The 20694-nt window shown below is 62.1% G+C and overlaps 1 protein-coding gene across 7 annotated transcripts in view; it reads left to right on the plus strand.

Moving 5' to 3' along the window:
- The first annotated feature begins 489 nt into the window (after positions 1 to 489).
- Positions 490 to 20694, plus strand: part of ATP2B4 (ATPase plasma membrane Ca2+ transporting 4) — a 64525-nt gene continuing 44320 nt past the window's right edge. For 3 of the 7 annotated variants that reach the window (XM_059867979.1, XM_059867985.1, XM_059867986.1), the window contains exon 1: positions 490 to 649. The gene's annotated coding sequence lies outside the window, so the exon portion shown is untranslated. Of the gene's footprint in view, positions 650 to 1839; positions 1953 to 2655; positions 2675 to 5478; positions 5626 to 17154; positions 17547 to 20694 lie in introns of those variants that run through there. The other 4 variants (XM_059867983.1, XM_059867984.1, XM_059867982.1 and 1 more) reach the window with 4 other exon arrangements.

Raw genomic sequence — 20694 nt, forward strand, 5'->3', positions numbered from 1 at the left:
CCAGATTTCCCAGTGGTGTCCCCACCCTCTCCGGGGGTGCAGCCCCCGCCCCGTCCAATAAATCCCCACCCTACCTGGGGTCCCCACATTGCCTGGGTGTCCCCACCCTGCTTGTGTGCCCCCATCCTGCCTGGGAGTGTCCCCACTCTTCCTGGGGGTGTCCCCACTCTTCCCAGGCGTGCACCCACCGCCCTGTCCAGTGTGTCCCCACTATTCCCGGGGTGTCCCCACCCTGCCTGGGTGTCCCCATGCTGCCTGGGGGTCCAAATATTGCTCGGGGCTGTCCCCACCCTTTCCAGGCGAGCCCCCCCCACTCTGCCCATGGGCTCCTGCCCCAGTTTGGGGTCCCCCCACCCCGCTGTCCCCCCTGGCTGTGCCCTTCACCCCGTTCCTTTCCCCGTCCCCCTTAAGCAGCCGTCGGGGCGTGCAGCCACCTTAAGGGAGCCCCTCCCCCGGCGGGCTGGGACGAGCCCTCCCCCTCCCTGCCCGCCGTCCCCTCCCTCGCCGGCCCGGCCCCGCACGGCCCCGCACGGCACGGGGGTTGCCATGACAAGCATTTTCTCCCGTTAGCTCCGGGACCGCTCCCCCTCCATCCCATGGCCAGTCGCGGGGGCTCCGCCGCCAGCCGGGCGCCGTGGGACCGGAGCCGGTGAGTGCGCGGGGGGACCTCGGCAGCGGGGTACGGGGGTCCCCAGGGGGGTTGAGGTGTTGGGGACACCGGGGGGACGCACGGGAGTGGCGTGGGGCGGTCGTGGAGGGGGGGGTCTTTGTAGGAGCGGGGGGCGCGGGTGGGTGGGGGCATCGCTGTCCCCGCTGCGCCGGGCGGGTGGGGCGCGGGCAGCGGGGATTTCACCGCCCCGCTCCGTCCCAGTGCAGCAGGTGGGATGGGGGGGACTCGGCTTGGGGTCCTACATCACGGGGGGGCTCGGTGTGGGACCCCCCCCCCCCGACCCCAATCCCACGTGGGAGAGGTGGGGTGATGGGGTGACCGCGGTCCGGCCGCTCTGGGGCGTGGGCGGCTGCGGGGCGTGCAGCCCCCAAACAGCTTTGTGGGGGGCAAGTCCGGCAGCCCCCCGGTATTTGGGGTGGGGAGGACGCTCCGGACGGATCCTACAACTTGTTGCCCGCCCTTGAGGCGGCTGGTGGGGGGCGCGGGGTTCCCGGTCGCGCGTGTTGCTGGATTTTTTGGGAGGCAGCGAGTTGTGGCATTGCGGGGAGGAGGAGGATGAGGATGATGGAGGAAGGAAGAGGCGGGGGAAGGGGAGGGGGGCTTGCGGCAGCCCAAGGACAGACCGGGGAAGGTGCTGCGTGGGTGGGTTTGGGGTGGTTTTTCCCCACCTGTGGGGTAGAAAAGGGGGCTGCTCCCTGCCTGGAGTGGGGTGACTCGGGCGGGGGGCTGTGGGGAGGGTGGGATGCGGTGGGGAGGTGCGTGGGGGTTGCCCACGCCACGGCTGGGCACGTCCCCCTCCTGCCTGCACCAATCCAGCTGGGCAGAGCCACGGCAGAGAAAACAGGAGTGGGGAGGCGGAAAATAAATTAAAAAATAAATCAGGAAATCTATTGGAAGCCCGGCCAGGCTCTGGCCTCGTCCGCCTCCTCCTGCCTCTGCCCTCAGCGCTCTCCCTGCATCCCAGCCCGGGCGCCGGAGCCTCCCAGCATCCCCGGCCTGGCTCGGTGGGTCCGTGCCCCCCGTGGGCTGCCCGGCGGCGGGGGCGGGGGGGCTGTGCGGAGCTGGGTGGTCCCTCCCTGCTTCGCCAGAGGCGAGTGGAGATGTTGGGAGGGGAGGAGGGACAATAGGTTATTGTGCTCTTATCTCTGGAGACCTGAGCTTGGGTGGGGGTTTGCATTGCGAAGCTCAAACCAGTGCAGCCAGTTTCTGCCCGTGGCCGTGGACCGGCAGCCCTGGACGTGGGTGGACGGGCAGGAGCAGAGGGCAGCGAGCTGGGGTGGAGGTGAGTGCTCGGAGCTCGCCAAGGGGCACCCAGAGCCGTCCTGGGGTCGGGGGACCCCGAGCTGAGCCCCCCACCCCGAACCCCCTGGGCTGCGTGGACAAGGCAGGGGCTGCACCGCTGCCTGCGCCCTGCCTGGCTCCAGACACTGCCCTCAATCTTTCGCTTCTCTGAGCACTGAAACGCACCTAAATTATTAAATCATGAGCGAGAGAGGCTGACGCCCCCGCGCTCCGCCAGCCCCACCCCGCCGCGCCCCGGGGATCCCTCCCCGGCCCTGGGCTTCCCTCCCCGGCTGCCCCCTCGGGTGACACCCCCGGAACCCCCCCCACGGGCTGGCTGGCAGCTCAGGGGGCCTGCAGATGCCCCTCGGTTCTGAGGGTTTGCAGGACCCTTCCTCAGCGGTGGGCGCTGGGTGGGCTTGGAGGCCAAATTGCACCCTGTGACTCCCTGGGGCCGGGCTGGATCGCCTCGGGTGCGTGGATGGCCGTGGCACGGGGAAGGTGCCGGTGCCGGGATGGTGCAGGTGGAGCTGGGAAGCGCCCAGGGCAGGAGGCAGCGCTTCCCCATTCCTGCCCTGGCACCGCGCATTCCCCGCGGGCTCCGGCCCCGTCCCGCCCTGGCCGCCGGCGGGGCCGCGGCTGCCGCTCCCCGTCCGAGCCCCGGCTCCTTCCCCGCTTCATTCCCGCCTGGAAAAGCGCTGGGAAGTGCCGCCAGCGCTGCAGGTAGGGAGGTTTGAGAGGGCGCAGGCTGTTGTTGGGTGTTGGTTTCTTTTTTTTTTTTTTTTCCTGTCTTTTTTTTTTTTTTCCGCTGGCGATGATGACGGAGGGAATTCCCTGCGCTGCCGGCTCGCCGCTCGCGTGCCGTGGGTCCTCATCTCTTCCCGGGGGAATCTGTCGCTGTCACCCGAGCCTTGCGCCTCCGGAGCCGGGAGCCGCCGTGCCCAAGCCCCCGGGCAGAGGCCGGGCAGGGCGGGGGCAGCCGAAGGGTGGCACAGGTCCTTGGGCAGGATGAGTAAGAGCAGGGAGGGACGGCTGCTCCTCTCCACTATTGTTAGCAGTCGAAAGCGCCGGGGTGGAGCTGAGCCTGGAGTTTCCCCTTGTCCCCAAGCCGTGGGAGACGAGCCCGCTCCTTCCCCGCCCGCCCCTCGCCGGGGCCGCCGATTCTCCGCGCGTTCCCCGCTCCTCTCTCGGGTTATGTGTTTTTTTGGGTTTTTTTTTCCCTTTTTCTGTTTCTCCTCCCTGCTAGGCCACGAGCGGAGTTTTCCCGCAGTGGCCACACGGTCCCTTTCCAGCAGCGCGGGTTGGAGCCTGCGGGGTTCTGGGGACCCAAATCCCTGCGGTGGCGGGGGGGAACTCGCAGCCGCCGCCCGTTTGCTGCTGCTGCTGCTGCTGCTGCTCCCCGTGCAGGGCCCGGAGAAGGGCTGGCAGCTCTGGCTTCCTCCTCGCCCACGGCTCCTCCCCGTCGGGCACGGCTGCGCCGTGCTGGGCAAGGAGCCGGCGGAAAACCTGCGGTGAGAGCCCGGGGATCCCGCTGGGCTCCGGGAGCGGCTGGGCAGGGAAGGCGCTCGCTGGGGCAGGGACAGCGAGCCCCGGCTGGGAGGCGCGGTGTGACCGTGGAAATGGGTGCGGGTCCTTTGGGGAGTGACCAGTGGGCAGTGTGGCCGTGGTGATGGGATACAGATCCTTGGATGGGAAGTAACCCATGCTCCATATGACCGTGGCATTGGGAGGTGACCAGTGCTTGGCATGACCATGGCAGTGTGACCATGGCAGTGGAAGTGACCAGTGCTCGGTGTGACCATGGTGATGGATGCAGGCCCTTAGATGGGAAGTGGCCACAAGCGGTGCCACTTCCCTGGTGTCCCCCATGTCCTGTGGCCTGCTGAGAACTCCCAGATCCAGGGATGCTGCAGCATTCCCAGTAAGGAATGGCTGTTCTGGCACACTGGAGGGGATCTGGTGTGCAGAGCTGGGAATTTGAACCCATCCCTGCTCCCCTCGTGTTGTGCCAGCTGGGAATAGGGATCCCATGGGTGGTGGTGGGGCTGGAGATGCTCCTGGGGGAAACAGCTTTGATGGCCAGGGTGGCAGAGCTGTCCCCAGCCTCCCTCCTCTCCACATTGGTGCAGGCAAAGGTGACCAGCTGGGGGACAGAGACAGGCAGGTGACAGGATCCTGCCCAGCCCAGTGGTTTTCCAGTGGAAACCACTGGTTTTCCCAGTGACACTAGGACAGAGAATGTGTTTTGGGGTGCAGGGCCAGCCTTGGGGTCCCTGGGAGCAGTCGGGTGACAGCCACAATCCCTGTCACCTCCTACCAGCACCGAGGTTGAGCTAATGAACCCTGTGACTTTGATGTTTTAATTAGTTGCTTTTGGCTTTAATGCATGGGGATAATAGAGTTGCTATGGACTTATAAACCCTGCTCCTCTGGATCATTAGGAAAAGGGAAAAAACACGAGGTAAGCCTGGGTAGGGACAGGAGGGAAGCTGGAGCCGTGTGGAGTGAATGACACCCGCTGGGATGTCACCCACCCAGCTGGTGACTCTTTTAAACCGCTAATTAAGCACTTTAAATCCTGGGAGAGCTCTCTGTGAGTAAGAGCTGAGTTCAGAGTCCTCCTGCATTTGTGAGCTTCTGGGAGGGGTCTCACATTTGAACGTGGGAAGCTGATGCACAGCCAGACCCCTGGAATCAGGAATTGGGGTTGTGGGATTCTCTTTTGGGGCTGGCCCTGCTCCCTCCAGGGTCACCAGGCCACTGTGGCCCCGGCTGGTGGCAAGGGACATGGGGACCTTCATGGGGCGCCCCTGGGCAGCTTCCTGGGATTTCTGGATCGTGGCAACAAGTCCTACATGGGGACCTAAACACTGACGGGGAGGGGACACACAGCTGTGACACCAGCAGCCCTCTGCCCAAATCCTGCAGCTTCGGGGCGAATGGGATCGATCATCCATCATGGGATCAATCATCCATTGCCCAGTACCAATGGGAGAGCTCCTGGCCTCGGGAATCCCTCCCTTCCCTGCGGCACAGGGGCTGTGGCAGCCTCCCGGGCCACACCAGTGACACACGGCAGGGACTGGGCCACACCAGTGCCACACTGCAAGGACCAGGCCTGTCCCCTGCCACCCCCGACCACTGCGGCCACTCGGGGCCGGGCCCTGGCGTGTCCCCAGCGGGGGAAACTCCTGGCCAAGGCAGCAGCAGCCAAGGGGAAGCTTCGGCCAAGTGTCGGCGTTTTGTGCTGACGGGGAAACTTTTCCTTCGACGCTTCCACGGCAGGGATGAGTCGGCAGCTGGGCTGAGCCGAGCGGGCCGCCGGGGGCGAGGAGCAGTCCCGATTTTGCCATTCCGTGCCGTATGCCCGTGTTTTGCTGGCGCCGAGGCAGCCGTGGGCTGCGGGAAGGAGCAGCGAGCTGTGCCTGGGCAGAGCGCGGCGCGTAGGAGTCCCCACCCGGAAGAGTTTGTCCGGCGGGGCCGGGGAGGGAGGAATCCGATCCCTCCTTTTCCCAGGCTGGGATCCCAGCGCGCTTGGCTCTCCGTGGCCTTGGCCGGCTCCCCGCTGCCGAACCCCCCCAGCGTGGGTCTGGCCCCCCGCTCCTCCCGCCGGGCCGGGAAGGGTCCCGCGGCAGCGATTCCCGACATCTCCTCTTTGTCTGCGGCTCGGAAAGGTCAGCCCTGCCTCGCTCCGTTAAGGAGCTGTAAATAATCCCGCTCCTTGTGCCGCGGGGCCGGCTCCAGGGCTGAGCCCAGCATCCTCCTCCTCCTGCCCGGGCCCCGGAGCCGTGCCAGGGGAGGTGATGCCAGCCCGGGGGGGACGCAGCGCTGCAGAGCCGGGGGGCAGCGGGGTGCGGGCGGCCCGGGGGGGACAGCGGCGTGTCCCACGCCAAGGGCAAGAGTCGGGATGGCTGCTCCCGGCTCCTGCCTTCTCCAGGCTAAAAATAAGCCGCTGGCCCTCGCCGTGCTGCCTCTGCTCGGTCTGGGGGGGCTGGCGGTGGGCAGGGGGTGAATCCGGGCAGCGGGGGGACCGCGGCCCCGCGGGGCGGTGGCAGGGCCTGTGCGGGGTTGGAAGCGACCTTTGCTCTTTGAGCATCGGGGTCGGTGATCGGATTTTCAGGTCCAGGCTCGGATTTCGGGTAGAAGGTGTCTGATTTTCGGCGCCGTTTCTCGAGATGCTAATTAAGGACCCTGCTGCAGCAGCTGGAGCTTTACTGTCCCTTCGCCACCCCTCGCTCAGCCGGGAGGTGCCCGTGGCCCCTGGAATGCCCTCGGCTTTTCGCTTCTCGCCTTTTGTTCCTGCTTGGGAATGCCGATGCCTCGCCTCTCAGGGGCTCCAGCTTTTCCAGAGGCTTAATGGTGTGGCCCTCACGGCATTCCAGCTCCTCGCCTCCCTTCCCACCTTCTCACCAGCTTCTTAAAAATAACCCCGTGCTGCTGGAGCGCTGCTGGGGGCACAGCCCAGGATGTGGTGGCAAAGCTGCTTTCCCTCTCCTGCCATTCCACAGGCAGCCCAGGGACACCGGCACGAGCCAGGAGATGGCTCAGTCCTCCAGCACCGTCCCCTCTCATCCCTGCTCTGTCGAAGCTCCCTGATTTTGGGGTGATTCCCGGGGAGATGGGATGGCTCTGAGCGGGATCTGCCGGCTGTGGGATTCTCGTGGCACCTGCAGAGCTGAGCCCGGCTGCGTCCCAGCCCCGGCGTGACGGATCGCTGCAGCTGGCAGCCGAGAGCTTCCCGGAGCTTCCCGCTCCAGAGGGGCTTCCTGCTGGAGCCGGGCACGTGGCTGTGCCAGCAGCAGGGATCCGGCATGGCCTCGGTGACGGGGACACGCCTGGGGCTGACCCAGGCTGGGAGGGAGCTGGTGCTCCGGCGTGAACCTGAGTTAAACATTATTCCTGCCTCTGGAGCAGGGAGGGATTAGTGCAAGGAGGGAGAGCTCGGTGCAAGGAGGGGGAGTGCAGGGAAATGAGGGCAGGCTGGATTTGTGGCCGTGCTGGCAGCTGGGAATGCCAGGCTGGCACTAGAGGAGCCCTGGGATGGCCGGAGTGAGGCTGGAAGAGGGTCACAGTGTGGGTGACAGCCTCTGGAACAGAGGGAATGACAACCAGGATTCATCCCGATGGCACAGGCCTGGCTGCCTTCACCCGAGGCTGAATCAGCTGCAGGGAGCCGGGATCAGAGGCTTGGCTGGGCTGGGAGAAGCTGGGAAGCGTGGCTGGGATCTTTCCTGGGTGTCCCTCGCTGCAGACGTGGCTCTGAGTCACCACATCCTGCCTGGGAAAGTTTTGGGTCCCCACACTTTCATCGGAGCAGCCAGGCAGGGCTTTGGGATGGGCCTCAGAGGGTCCTGCTGGATTCCCTGTGGGAGCCAGGCCATCCCTAGGACAAATCTGTGGGGCTGGGGGCCACAAACCCCCGTGTGCAGGCTGGAGCTGGGAGAGGGTGAAGCTCCACATCCTGCGTTTTCCAGTGTGACTGGTGCTGGCTATTTTTAGTTGTCCAAATTAAGCTCGCCTTAAATGCTGTCTTTTGAGGTTTCTTTGAGGGAGGTGGTGTTATTTCCCAAGTGACTGATTGCTCTCCAGTCTGACCCCAACTGGACTGGCCAAAAAAATGAAAGGAAGGACCAAAGCTGTGGCTGGGAAGTGTCTCCTCTCCTCAGAGCTGTGCCTGAGGGTGTTTCCTGAGTCAGCAGGAGATTTCCTGGGGGAAGGAGAAAGTAAACAGCATCCCCATGGGGAAATCCAGCTGGAAAACCTCATCCTGCTACCTGCTCTGGCATCCCCGAGGTGTGCTGTGCCCCTGGGAGCTGGCCTGGCTGTTCCATGGGGCGTTAAATCCATGGATTTCTCACCTCAGGGACATTTGGATTTATTGGAGAGTGCTGGGTGCTGGGTGCTCCTAGAGGAGGTGGAAAAGGCTGGGACCACGGGCAGGGTGCTGAGATGCTGCTCCCTGTTTTGGGGGAAGCTCATCCAGAGGGGGCTGTCCTGCTATCCATGGATTCTCCAGAATGGCTGCAGCCCATCCCATGGGCCCAAACCCCATCCACGCCGTGCTCCAGCTCCATATCCACCACTGGATTCTGTTGTGCCAGCTCCTGACCTTTCATCCCTTGTGGTGTCTCAGCCCCGGGGACCTGGCTGGGATCTGTCCCCTCTGGGGGTGATCCTTGGGAATAGGGTCGTTGGGAAGGGATCCAGGAAGAGCCAGCAGGGAGCAGAGGATCCCTTGTGCCTTTCATCCCTTCCCATTCCCTGCTTCCCTTCTTGGCACTGTTTCCCACCTCTCCCCATCCCTGGATGCGCTCCGTGTCTGTCTCACCTCACCAGGCACCTGCTGGAGCATCCCCTGCCCGGAGCTGGCTGCAGGAATGGCCTTTCCTCCCCCTGCTTCCCCTCCCTCCCTCCCTCAGCAGCAGCAGCAGCAGCCGCCGGGCGTTTCCGTGCAGGTCAGCAGCCAGGGGATCCTCCGGCTCCTGCAGTCGGACGTGAAGTGCATGGAATCCCGGGAAGATGCTGCAGATGGAGTTTCTGCAGCGCCAGGGGGACGGGGCCCTGCGGCCTCGAGGGCTGGAGTGAGGAGCTGGAAGTGTTTCCTGGCGCTTCCAGGCTCGGGACTGTCCCTTTTCCCTCTGGGAAGGACAATGAGGGAGCCTCCCTTCCTCCTCCCACTCCCCCGGACGCAGCTGCCTGCACGGCCCGGCCTTGTTGTGTGTCAGTCCCTGGGACCTGGCTGGGATCTGTCCTCTCTTGGGGTGATCCTTTGGGAGCAGGGTCGCTGGGAAAGGATCCAGGAAAAGCCAGCAGGGAGCAGAGGGACTTTCCCAAATCTCAGACTCCTCAGCTGGGATCGGCCTCCCCTCGAGTGTGGGGGCAGCCAGGGTGGTGCTGGGGGACCCCAAACAGCTCTGGGGGATCCCAAACGGTGCTGGGGGACCCCAAACAGCTCTGGGGGACCCCAAACAGCTCTGGGGGACCCCAAATGGTGCTGGGGGACCCCAGACAGTGCTGGGGGACCCCAAACAGCTCTGAGGGATCCCAAATGGTGCTGGGGGACCCCAAACAGTTCAGGGTGATCCCAAGCAGTACTGGGGGATCCCAAACTGTTCTGGGGGATCCCAGACAGTGCTGGACAGCCCCAATCTGAGCTCCCACTCTGCATTCCCACTCTCCTCATTATTCCAGGTGCAAATCCCCCTGCCCAGCCCCTGCCAGGGCTCTGTGGGAGGTGATGGAGAGGGTGAGGAAGGCCCCTGATACTGCAGGGAAAATGCTGGGAAAGGGAAGAGGAAACAAAGCCGTGGGGATGGAGGGGATTCCGGCAGGCAGAGCAATCCCAGGCAGGACAGCTGGGCTGGGGGGAATCCTGCCCGTGGGTTTGGCATTTTTCCATTGGGATGGGGAGCGGGAATCACACCCTGAGCCACGGGTGTGTGTGTCTGTGCTGGGTGCCAGTGTCTGGGGAGATCCCTTGCTGTGTTCCCACGGATCCCTCACTGTATTTTCATGGATCCCTCGCTGTATTCCGTGGATCCCTCACTGTATTCCCATGGATCCCTCACTGTATTCCCAGAATCCTTCACTGTATTCCTGGAATGCCTCTCTGTATCCCACAGATCCCTCGCTCTATCCCGTGGATCCCTCGCTGTATTCCCAGGGTCCCTCACTGTGTTCCCACAGATCCCTTGCTGTATTATCAGGATCCATCACTGTATTCCCAGGATCCCTCACTGTATCTCACAGATCTCTCGCTCTATTCCTGGGATCCCTTGCTCTGTTCCTGGGATCTCTCTGTATTCCATGGATCCCTTGCTCTATTCCCAGGTTCCCTCACTCTATTCCTGGGATCTCTCTCTGTATTCCATGGATCCCTTGCTCTATTCCCATGTTCCCTCCCTCTATTCCCGGGATCCCTCACTCTATTCCCAGATCCCTCCCTCTATTCACGGGATCCCTCGCTCTATTCCCAGATCCCTCGCTCTATTCCCAGCATCTCTCCCTCTATTCCTGGGATCTCTCTCTGTATTCCATGGATCCCTTGCTCTATTCCCAGATCCCTCGCTCTATTCCCGGGATCCCTTGCTCTATTCCCGGGATCCCTCGCTCTATTCCCAGGATCCCTCTCTCTGTTCCTGGGATCTCTCTCTGTATTCCCGGGATCCCTCTCTCTATTCCCAGATCCCTCCCTCTATTCCCGGGATCCCTCACTCTATTCCCAGATCTCTCACTCTATTCCTGGGATCCCTTGCTCTATTCCCAGATCCCTCTCTCTATTCCCAGATCCCTCCCTCTGTTCCCGGGATCCCTCTCTCCCGTGGCTCCGTGGCGCTCGGTGCCAGCGGGTGCCCCTAACACCGGGATTTCCCCGCTAATCGGGGCCCTATCGCTGCTAAAGCCGCAATTATCCCGGGATTAGCGCTGGTGCTTAGAGCCCCACCTGGGGCAGGGCCGGGCCGTGCCAGCGCCTCCCACAGCCCCAGCTCCCGCCAGGACACAGGGGCCGGTGGCCGCTGTCACCTCGGGTGACCCCAGGGCACTGCGTCCCTCTTGTTTGGAGGCTGGGCAGAGGCCGTGGGGTTTTGGGGGGCGTCATTTGGGGTGTGAGCCCCCCCGGCAGCACCGTCCCTGCTGTGTCTGAGGCTGAGCTCGTCCTTGCTTGGACGAGCTTGGAGCACCCTGGGACAGTGGGAGGTGGCCCTGCCATGGAATGGGATGAGCTTTAAGGTCTCTTTCATCCCAAACCATTCTGGGATTGCATCCCAGCATCACTGCCGGTGGGTTTGTTTTGGGGAGCTGGGATTTATGGCAAAGCCTGGCTTTGGGGCCGTGCACGAGGGCTGGAGGGCCCCAATCCCTCCTTGCAGGGACGTGATGTGTGTCTGAGGGAAGGGATATCCCAGTTTGCCGGGGTTACTGGTGCAGCTGGGAGGTGCTGGGAGGAGGGAACACGAGGGGTTGGATGTGGCATGAACAGGATGGCAGGTCAGGACTGTGCCAGGCTGCAGGGCAGGGTGTGGAGGTGGGGCTGGGAATGTCGGGGCTGGGAATGTCAGGGTTGGGAATGTCAAAGTTGGGAATGTCAGGGTTGGGAATGTCAGGGTTGGGAATGTCAAGGTTGGGAATGTCAGGGCTAGGAATGACTGACAGGGCTGGGAATGACAGGGCTGGGAATGTCAGGGCTGGGAATGACAGGGTTGGGAATGTCAAAGCTGGGAATGTCGGGGCTGGGAATGTCAAAGCTGGGAATGTCAAAGCTGGGAATGTCAGGGTTGGGAATGTCAAAGTTGGGAATGTAAGGGTTGAGAATGTCAGGGTTGGGAATGACTGACAGGCCTGGGAATGTCAGGGTTGGGAGTGTCAGGGTTGGGAATGTCAGGGTTGGGAATGTCAAAGCTGGGAATGTCAGGTTTGGGAATGTCAGGGCTGGGAATGTCAAAGTTGGGAATGTAAGGGTTGGGAATGTCAGGGTTGGGAATGACTGACAGGCCTGGGAATGTCAGGTTTGGGAATGTCAGGGTTGGGAATGTCAAAGCTGGGAATGTCAGGGTTGGGAATGTCAGGGTTGGGAGTGTCAGGGTTGGGAGTGTCAGGGTTGGGAGTATCAGGGTTGGGAATGTCAGGGTTGGGAATGTCAGGGTTGGGAATGACTGACAGGCCTGGGAATGACACCCCAAACTCCATGGCTCCACACTGGGGTGGCTGCTGGGTGGCAGTGGGACAAAATGCAATTTTAGGGAGCAAAGAGCCCCATCCAGTTGGAATCATCGCCCATGATGATGATGATGATGGTGGTGGTGGTGGTGGTGGTGGTGCCTCTCCCCAGCTAATTAACCAACGGTTTTTAATTGCTGTGACTCCCCCCAGAGCAGGAGTTTGGTGCTGCTCTGGATTAGGGCAGTGCCTGGCGCTGGTGCAAGCACAGCTCGAACAAAGCTCCTCTCAAAAGCACATCCAGGGTTTTTCCAAGGTTTTTTCCATCCCTCGGAGACAGTTCTCCCAAAACACCGCTGGGCTGGGGTGAGACCCTGTGGGTCACCCCCTGAGTGGGGGGTGCCCAGCGTGGTGCCCCTTCCCTCCCTGGATCCCTCACGGTGCCTCCAGGCATTTCCCACCCCCCAGCCCCTTCCCGCCCGCCTGGATTCGCTTTCATATTTATTTTCCGAGCTGATTCCTGCTGTTTGCTCAAATCCTCGCTTCTCCCACCTCGGGGGGCTGGGGAAGGAGGACCCTGGGAGGCTCCCGGGGGTGGCTGTGCCCCCTCCCAGCTCATCCCAGCTCAGAGGAGCTTTCCCTCCCCCTTGCCCTGCCCCTCCCCATGCTCTCCTGGCCCATCTGGCTCTCCCCTCCTATTTCTCCATATTTTCCAAGCTCTGATTTGCCTCTCCCGCCTCTTTTTTTTTCCTTTCCTTTCCTTTCCTTTTTTTTTTTTTTTTTTTTGGCGATCTCCACACCAACCACCACGGAACTTTTTATTATTTTTTTTTTTTTCCCCCTTGCTGGGCGGGGCACGGGGGGGGGGTCTGCTTTAGGATTTTGAGGATGGGGGTTCTTTTCTCCGGGATAAATATCGCCTTCCCCTGCTCGCCTGGCTCCCTTTAATTAGACTTCTTACTGCATGGAACAGTTCGCAGTTATATATGGAAAACAGCCCACACTTTCCCAGGAGCAGGGCATGTTGGGAAGGGAAACGGGAGCAGCCGGCGCGCTCTTCCCTGGGAGCCGCGTGTGTTTTTCCTATCGCTTTTCCCGACTTTATTTTTTTAACCCTTTCCAGCAGCGAAAAGCACTTGCAGCTTTTTTTTTTTTAATTTAATTTTTTTTTTTTTTTTTTTACCCCTCTCCCATCCCTTGTGGCCGGTTTGTCCCTTAGAAAATCCCCGCTGAGCTTGGGTTTCTTTTTTTTTTTTTTGATGGGAAAATATGGATTTAGGGCTGGAGGAGTGTGGGGAGAGGGATCCCAGCTAGCCGGGCTGGCAGGAGTTACAGGGTGGCCGGCAGGGATGTGATCCAGAGCGGGAATTCTCGGAGCTGGGAGCAGGGACACCCATCCCGGCTCACGTGGTGGCGGTGGCAGGAGGGGCATTGCTGTCCCCAGCCCTTCCCCGTGTCCCCAGGGCTGCTGCCACCCTCGGGAGCTGAGTGCTGGAGCACCCTTCCCTCTCTGGAATTGTTGGGGTTCCCCTACAGCACATCTGGAATTGTTGGGGATCCCCTACTGGCACCTCCCCAGCTTTAGGGGATCCCCCAAACTTCCCTGTGGTGTCCCAGCAGCTCCGCCTCTCCTGCCTCAGTTTCCCCCACTGTGCTCCAGAGGGGCATTTTTGGGAGGGATTGCTGCCGGTTTGGTTTTTTTTTTCCACGGGATTCTTCACAGAGCAGGGAAGAGGAAGCGGCTCCAGCGGTGACAAGGTGAGCCACCAGGTGTCCCCTGCTGTCCCGGGGTGTCCTGGGCACCCCAAAACCCACGGGCTGCCCCTCTCCTCCTGCTGCCGGCCCGGAGCAGCTGATGCTTCCCCCGGCTGCTGCTGGAGGAAGTGACAGGCCTGTCTTCATCCCCCAGGGATCTTCGGGGTAGGAATCCCCTGTCCCTGTGTAATCCTGCTAAAAATACCATGCCTGTGTCCTCCTGTCCTGCCCGGTGGCTCTCCTGTCCCCCGAGTGTTGTTTTGCCTCTCAGACTGCCCCGTGCTCCGGGTTTGATTTAATTTAAGCCGAGTTTAAAAGTCAAACGGGACATGGGGAGGTGGGAGTTGGTATTGGTAGGATCTCTGCTTTTTGGGGCTGTGCTCAGGTGTGTGGGGAGGGGAGCTGGACACCAACAGCTCCCGGTGCTCCTGGGCTGCCCCATCCCATGGGAGAGCTGGGAATGGTGGGAGCATCCCTGTCCTGGTCTGGGATAACCCAGGCTCTGCCCCACTCCTGCCTAAGGAGTGTCCTGGGATCCAAAAACCCCAAATCCTGGTTGGGGAGAGCTGGGAATGGTGGGAGCATCCCTGTCCTGGTCTGGGATAACCCAGGCTCTGCCCCACTCCTGCCTAAGGAGTGTCCTGGGATCCAAAAACCCCAAATCCTGGTTGGGGAGAGCTGGGAATGGTGGGAGCATCCCTGCCCTGGGCTGGGATACACCAGGCTCTGCCCCACTCCTGCCTAAGGAGTGTCCTGGGATCCAAAACCCCCAAATCCTGGTTGGGGCTGTGCCCAGGAATGGCTCTGGAGCAGAGGGCTCTGGGCTCCTCCCTCCTGCCCTCGGCACCCTCCCGGCCCTGTGGCCTCTGCTCCAGCCTGGCCAGCTCAGACACTGCCCCCAGCCTTTCCCTGGCCTCTCCTGCTCCTCAGGGGCCTCCCAGGACAGCGTCCAAGTGCTGGGGCTGCAGCATCTCCCTGCACATGGGATCCCCGTCCTGCCAGGATTCTCGGTGTCACCTCCCTGCTGGCCAGGTGTGACAGGAGCTGGGAGGGTCCAGGTGGCTCTGACAGGGCTGGGATGTGGCCACTGCTCTGTGTCTGTGCTGGAGTGATGCCAGAGCAGCCCCAGGGCCTGGTTTACTGCCTTGTTTTTATCCTTCAGTCCTGCTCCAGGATTCCAAGCTGCCCAAATCCCAAACCTCGGCTTTGGACTCGCTCTGGGCTGTGACTCAGAGCTCAGCCAAGCCCAGGATGGGTCTGGAGGAGGGAGGAGAGGTGGAGGGGGCAGCAGGGTGGGAGCTGCTGCCCAGGACACCTGCCTGCAGCAGATCCACCTGGAGGGAAGGGAAGAGGGGAGAGAAGGGTCACACAGTGTGCCAGCTGCCATCACATCTCCCGTGGTGGCTTCCCAGTGCTCCCAGGCTGGGAAGAGCCCATTTCCTCGTCCAAGTGGGATGGAGGAGTGGACAAAACCTCGTGCTGGCATCCAGGACAATCCTCCCAAGGGCTGTGCCACTGTCACCTCCAGGTGACCAGGTGAATTTGGGGAGAGAGGGACAGATGCAGAGCAAAGAGCAAGGCAGCCCAGCTCCTCCCTACCTGAGGGCTCCTGTGTAGAACCACGGAATTTTGAGGCTGGAAAAGATCTTTAAGATTGTCAAGTCCAATCTTTAAGCCAGCAATGCCAAATCCAGCACTACAGCAGGTCCCTGAGCACCACATCTACAGGTCTTTTAATGTCCTCTAGATGTGACACTCAGGTGTGACATCCATAATCTCTGATGTTGAAAGCCATACTCTCTGATGTTGGTGGTGAGATGATCACAAACAAAACCATTTGGTGTTTGAAGTACCAAAACAATTAAATCAGGGAGGTGGCAGAGGGGCTGCCCAGGGGGTGCTGTGCCCCTGCAGAGGGCGAGGCCTGCAGGTGTTTGCTGCTGCAGGAGAGGCTGGCTTTGCTGCCCATCCTCCTGCATTCCTGCACCGGCCGTGCTACCTTGTAAAGCACGAGAGAATAATGAGAGGAGCGCCGCTGATTTAGTGCAGGCGCCGCCAGAGAAATACCAAGGCCTTAGATGGAAACATTCCCCCTGACAGCTCGCCTGGAGGCTCCCTGCTTTTCCTTTGCTTCCACCCCCATGGAATTCCTGGGCTGCTGCACCCTGAGGCTCGGGGAAGCCCCGGCCGGGGGCGAGGGCAGATTCCTGACCCCCGGCACCGCCAGCTGCGCCGGTGCCTTTGGCACGTGGATGTGACGATTTTGGAGGCCTGGACAGCACAAACCGCGGCTGTCACAGCCCCTGGTGGCAGCAGGCTGAGAGCTGTGGGGTTTGGGGCTCAGGGTTGTGGTTTGGGGGCTCAGGGGGGCAGATTTTGGGGCTCAGGGCAGAGGGATTTGTGGAGCCGCGTCCATACCAAGGCCGTGCCCAGCGTTCCGCCTCCAGCCTCTTCCCTGCCCTTTGCAGAGTTAATTGCTGCCTTGGGCACGCCAAAACCCAGCAGTTTTCCAACGTCAATTAGCAGGAGGCAAAATAGGAGCAAAATGGGAGCCAGAGCAGCTGGAATGAGCGGGGTGGTGGCGGCCGCGTGAGTGCCCTGCAGGGTGGCAGCAGGGACATTCGTTTTGGGGAATGTCACCTCCTCCTGACTTTTCCTTCTGCTTCCCTGTGACCTTGGCCCTGCTGCCATCCCTCCTCTTGGCCTGGCAGGAGGAAGGAGAGGAGGAGGAGGCTGGTGTGACACAGCCAGGCGTGGGACAATGCTCTGGTGGCCTCGCCACCCTTGGTGTCACCTGCGTGGGGATGAAGGTCTGTGGCTGAGGGGGTGACAGCCGGTTTGGGGACAGGCCCCCAGCCTTGTGCCCTGCACGTGGCTGTGCTGCTGGCACCGGGAATTGTGCCCCTGGCACAGCCGTGTGGGAGGAAATACTACGGGGCTGTCACCGTGGGTGACAGTGACATCGCCGCTGACAGTGACACCGCGGGGCCAGCGGCTCGCTGCCGACAGCGTGTGGCACCCTGAGCCTGCGGTAGCCGGTGGCTTGTGGTGTGTCCCCTCCCTCGTCCCCAGCCCGGTGTCGTGGGCAGGGAGGTGCGGAGGAGCTGCGTGGGAAACGGGAATTGTCACTGGCGGGAGTCAGGAATTGTCACTGGCGGGGACCTGCGGGGATGATGCGGGACATGGGGAGCCTGTCCTGCCGTGCCCTGCCCGCGGGGGCTGGCGAGGAGCAGCCTCAGGGGCCGGATCCCAACAGCGAATTCCCGCAGGAATTCCCGGGCTGCAGCTCCAGCCCCGCGCCCTGGGCTCCGCCACTTCTCCGTGCCTGCTTTGTCACTCGCTTTGTCACTCGGCTGGTGACTCGGTTGGTGACTCAGTTTCCCTGGCACAGCGCTTCCTGGGCGTTTTCCTGCTCCTTTTCCAGGACATTTTCCCCGCTTTTATTCCCCCCACGTTTTTTCCCCCCACCTCGCAGGATGGAGCCTGCGGGCTCCTTCCCCCTCTGCCCCGCCAGCAACGAGGGGCTGTGGCCGTCCCCGGCGTGTCCCCCGTGCCGGGGTTTGGCTCCGGAGTGTCCCCAAGGTGGGGCGGGGGTGGCACTGTGGGGCCCCCCCGGGCAGGGCAGTGTCGCTGTCCCCACCCCTGGAGGAAGCGGATGCTGCTGCGGGAGGAGGGGACATCCCGCGGGTGCCACAGGTGGCTGTCCCCGGGTGCCACCGCTTCTGCTTTCGGCATCTGCAGGGCAAGGAGGGGGGCGAGGGGACACCGGCGTGGTCGGGGGAAGGGGACAGGTCCTCCTGAGCTGGCACAGGGTCCCTGAGTGTCCGGGGGTCTGTCCGGGCTGTCGCAACCTGGCCTTGTCCCCTTCGCCTCTCCGTGGCACCAGGATGGAGGTTCCGCCACCGTGACCTTCTGCCACCCTGCCCCTCCTCCCCGAGGGTGACAATCCCGGCTGGGATGTCCCCTGACCCTCCGAGCCAGCCCTGGGCATGAGGTTTATCCCGGTGCGCCACCTCCTTGTCTCCTCCCCGCCGCAGGAGGTGACACCCCCGCGGTGTCCCCTGCGGGTGGCCTCGCCCGGCGCCGGAGGGGTTAAGGAGGGAAGGCTTCCCTTGCCAGGGGTGTTGCTGGGAACAGGCAGGAGCAGGAGCGGGAGCCGCTGCCATCTGCACATTGCGATTTGGTGAGTGTGCAGGGGAGGGGCAGCCCTGGGGGCCCCCCCCGCTGTCACCGCGGCGCCTCCGGGGGGCTCCGGGGACCCCACGAACCCCCCACCCGAGCCGCTGTCACCGCGGGCTGGACACCACGTGCTCCACGTGGCCCTGTCCCACCAGGACTGAGCCCCGGCGTGGGGGTCGTGTCCCCTCCCCCGGTGCCCTCCCTTGTCCCCAAGGCTGTCACCTGTTGGCATGGGGCTGTGCCCAGTGCCAGTGCAGAGCCCGGTCCCACATTCCCACTGGGAAGGTGTCTCCCCCCCCTCCGAGGGGCTGCAGGGGGGTCTGGTGCCCCCCTCACCCCCCCGGTGATGGCAGCACCCCGTGGGTGTCTCCCGGGGGTTCCTGCCTGGATTCAGCCATTCCAGAGGGTTTTCACCCCCCCGGCCCCGCTCGCCGAGGAGGGAGTGGGGTCTGAGGAGGGGAGGGAGGGCAGTGCTGCCTCTGCAGGGGCAGTTCCAGCCGGCAGGGCAGGAAAGGTGCTCCAAGGCCGTTTTTCTGCTTTCACTGGCTGCTTTGGCTCCGTTTGTCCATCTGGAGAAGCTCTGTCCGTGCAGCCTCTCTCATCCCACTGTGGATGCAGCTTCAGATTCCCAACTGAAGAAATTTTTGGGATTTTTTTTCCGAGAAAAAATCTCAAACCCAAGCCAAGGAAGGGTAATTTTGGGGGAGTTGATTTTTTTTCTTTTCTCTTTTTTTTTTTCCTTTTTATTATTTTTTTTCCCTTCCTCCCCACTCGGCAACATAAACAGCATCCCTGACAGCTTTACATTGAGTTTGCCATGGCAACCTCCGGCAGCCAAGTGTTCCCAACACCCCATTCCCAAACTGGGAGAGGAGATGGACCCTGGTGGGTGCTGCTGAGAGGGGCAGAGTGTGGGGCTGGGATCCAGCTGCTCGGGGAAGGTGATCCCACCTTGATCCACCTGATCCCAGCTGGGGTTTGTGCCTCTGGGCAGGGGTTTGTGGCTCTGGCCTGGTGGTGGGAGATGTCCCAGCTGGGGCATGGATTTCATCCATGGAAGAAGCTCCTGAGCTTGGGCAGGGGTTGCTCCATCTCTGATCATCCGGGGGAGGATGGAGCAGTGCTCCCATCTGGGATCTGAGCTGATATCCTGAGGCAGGAGGATCCCTGTCCTTACCCAGGGACCCAACCATGGCTGCTGCTGGCACGTGCCAGGCTCCTGGTGCCATCAGCAGTGCCACCAGCATGGCAGCAGGGCCACCCACGGCATGGCTGGAGTTGTCACTTGTGGCGTCTCCAGCTGATTAATTTTTCCTCGTCGCTTTTCTCCGAGGTTGAATCCAGCAGGTGCTGGGGATGGAGTGGGCACAGGCCACGCTGGGGCAGTGGCCCTGGCCACGGGCACTGTCCCTGGCAGGACAGAGGTGTCCCTGGCAGGACAGAGGTGCAGTGCTGCCGTTTATTATTCCGGGCAGGTTCAGCTGCAGCACCGGCTCCGCCGCTCCTTGCCAGCTCCTCCTGCCTGGAGCCCGCTCGCTCCTTCCTCCCCTGACACCCCTCTCCTGCTCCTTCCTCCCCTCACAGCCCTCTCCTGCTCCTTCCTCCCCTGACACCCCTCTCCTGCTCCTTCCTCCCCTGACACCCCTCTCCTTCCTCCCCTCACACCCTGCCAGCTCCAGGGTGGGTCCCCAACTCAGGGATGGCATTTGGGAGGTGACACACAGTTGGTGTCAGCACAGGGAGCTCAGGTCCCCTCCCACCTGGGATGTTTTCTTCCCTCAGGGAGAGCTTGTTCCTCTTCAGCCTGCTCCTCCAGGGCTCTGGGAATGGATTCCCAGAGTGAAGGACAGAACCTCCTGGGGTCACTGGGAGCTCCTCAGAGCGATGGCTCTGATCTGGGTGGATCCTTCCCAGCTCAGCCAGGATGGGGCTGGGCTGGGATTGGGGCTGTGATCCCAAAAGGGCTCGGGGAGGATGCTCAGAGCAGACAGGAGCCATCCCACACCTCAGTCTCAGGCTGGGATTGCAGGGTGGGACACAGGGATGGTGCTGTGTCCCTTCTTTCCCCAAGAGCAGAATGAATTCCAGGCTGGAATCTCACAGTGGGACACGGGGATGGTCCTGGGTCCCTTCTTTCCCCCAGGACAGAATGAATTCCAGGCTGGAATCTCACAGTGGGATATGGGGATGATCCTGGGTCCCTCCTTTCCCCCAGGACAGAATGAATTCCAGGCTGGAATCTCGCAGTGGGACACAGGGATGGTGCTGATCGCTGCCCCCTGAGCTCTGTCAGGGGTAATTAAGGGCTAGGCCGTTACAGTATTAATTAACTGTCTCCCTCTTAACCTCTGAGCGCTCCTCAGACAGCGCCGGTTGCTATGAAAGAGGAGGAAATGAGCGTGGTGGGGTGGGGGAATTAGCGTTTTTTCTCTTAATCAGCAGGAGCCTGCTTAATTGGGCCTGCCACCTCCTGCTTCCCGCTGCTGGGAGCTGCTGCCTTGCAGGGATGGATGAGCTCAGCTCCACCAGGAGCCGTGGGATAACGGGGCTGGGGATGGGCAGGGATCCCTCTGGATGGGGCAGCAGCAATGCTCTGGCCTGAGGAGCTTGGGTGTCCCAGGAGCTGCAGTGTCCCCATCCCTGTGTCCCTCCATCCCTGTGTCCCATCCCTGTGTCCCTCCATCCCTGAGTCCCTCCATCCCTGTGTCCTTCCATCCCTGTGTCCCATCCCTATGTCCTCATCCCTGAGTCCTTCCACTGCTGTGTCCTTCTGTCCCTGTCCTTCCATCCGTGTGTCCCCCATCCCTGTGTCCCATCCGTGTGTCCCCATCCCTGTGTCCCATTTCTGTGTCCTTTCGTCCCTGTGTCTCCATCCCTGTGTCCTTCCATCCCCATGTCCCCATCCCTGTGTTCTCCATCCCTGTCCCCCCCTCCCTGTTTTCCCCATCCCCATCTTGCCCATTCCCATGCTCCCCATCCCCATTTTCCCTATTCCTGTGTCCCCCATCCCCATTCTCCCAATCCCTGTGTCCCATCCCAGTTTCCCATTCCTGTGTCCCTCATCCCCATCCTCCCAATCCCAGTGTCCCCATCTCTGTCCCCCATCCCTGTGTCCCCCACCCTGCCATGTTTCCCCCCTCCCTGCAGCTGGG

The sequence above is a fragment of the Haemorhous mexicanus genome, chromosome 25 (genome assembly GCF_027477595.1).
Source record: "Haemorhous mexicanus isolate bHaeMex1 chromosome 25, bHaeMex1.pri, whole genome shotgun sequence".
NCBI lineage: Eukaryota > Metazoa > Chordata > Aves > Passeriformes > Fringillidae > Haemorhous > Haemorhous mexicanus.